Here is a 1,965-nt window from a genome sequence, read left to right on the forward strand (position 1 = left end):
GACTACCACTACACATAGTTGTAACATTGCCCTTCCATTTGGTTACAAGGGTATCCCGCAGGAGAGGGGAGGAAGACTGGTAGAGAAAGAGGGCAGAGAAGGCAAATCGACGAGACATCAGCGAAAGTTCCAAGTGTAATGCGTACGTACGCTCCAAGTTGCTGTAGAACATGTTTAGTAGTATACTTGCCACACGCCATCTTCCCTGAATGTGTATTACTTGAAGCCCCTCCTTGCTGATAACTTTACAATAACACAAGGAATCTATCTTCACATAATTATCACTCTCTTCCTCGGAAATATAACCACCCAATGCCAATACTTCCTCTTTGCCAGCGCTCATTATTTATGTAAACAGTTCACTTCCTTTATTAGTTGAAATTCTGAATACAACTTCGTTTTATTATTTTTTGTTTTTAACTTCGACGAATTACAATTATGTACACATGTATTTGAAAATAATAACTGAATTTTAAACCAAATTAACATTAAACTAAAAATTAAAACTAAATTAACACTTAAACTAAATTCATTCAACAAATATTATTGCGAATGATGCGGCGAGATTGTTAAAATAAAGAATTTCTCTTGACCTATAAAAATTTGAATTTATGACGTATTTTAATGTTTGTTGCTTTCAATTTTCAATTCACTAATTTAAGAGTCTTTTAAAAATAGTTTCATTCGGCTTTCATTGATCTACTACTATTTTCAAAGTTTTCTTATTCATAGTTTATTGACTTGAAAACTTTTTAACAACTTATATCCTTCCTGTACTAACACCATTTTTCAGCTCACTTTCTTTGCTTACCACTGAAAATCCTGCATCGTGGTAAATTTCAATGGGAGGTATATGTCCTGAGATTTCATCATATCCAAGTTTATCCAAAAAGTTTTGCTTTTTTAATAGATCAAATTTAGAAGCAGGAAATTTTAATATCAAGATTACATGAAGTTATAACAAAAGTTTAGCTCAAAGATTAGTACACTGGTTACCATCTAGAGATTACGGTTTCGAATCCAGCTGACTGCTCTTACATTTTCTTTTTCTTAGAATCCTCTACAGGTCACGGTTTGGTCAGGTGGTCAGTTACGGACAAAATTACTGTCCATCCTGAGCGATGCCAGCACCGAGCAATAATAATTAGTAAAAAGCTTTTTCATCGGTGAGACTCTGGCCAATCTTTTCAGCAATTATTAGATTAATAAATTTTTTCCTTCAAATTTCTTCCTTATTTAACGCAGGACTAAAGGTTTTAATTCACAACAAAAAACAGCAGCAAGAACTAACTGCTGACTAACCCATACCAATTCTTTCTTAAAATTACTTGAATTCCGATTGGTGTATTTCAAGTTTAACATAAGAGCATTTAGGTATAAAATTCCTTCATTCCAATTTTAATTTAATGTTCCTCAAATAGATATAATTAGTCGTTTGTAAGAAGTAGATTATTAAGAATTCCGCAAATATTTTTAAAAAGGAAATGTCACTAGTTGCTCAAATCTCTTTAGTATCACAAGTAGGCTGTGGTCAAATCAATCAACTTTTTTTGGCCGCTCGGAAAAATGATCTAACGATTTCCTCAGTTAGAATGCAATTATATGGGAATATAACTGTTTGCGATACCCTAACGACTCTTAGTCGGACTAAGTAGTGGAAGTCGGAATGACTATATTGCACTTTTATGGCCTGCAAAATGACTCTAAAGTTCAGCCCCGATCCGCAAGTGCAGAAGTTGGAAAAACGTTTTTGAGAATGTTAAATTAATGGTAATAAATATTGTACAATCGATTCTCATGATTGTTTTTAATGCATAAATGCAATTAACAAGTTTATTAAAAAAACATGTATGAAACATGCACTTTAGTGGGTTGCGCCAAAAGGAGAAATAATAGCTCTGCCTAATGCTCCACAACCTCCACCTTACTTCTCTCCTGTCTTGATGATCTCACATATTCTGGCTA

This window comes from Rhodnius prolixus, unplaced genomic scaffold (genome assembly GCF_049639745.1).
Source record: "Rhodnius prolixus isolate KJV_2025 unplaced genomic scaffold, Rpr scaffold_4, whole genome shotgun sequence".
Classification (NCBI taxonomy): domain Eukaryota; kingdom Metazoa; phylum Arthropoda; class Insecta; order Hemiptera; family Reduviidae; genus Rhodnius; species Rhodnius prolixus.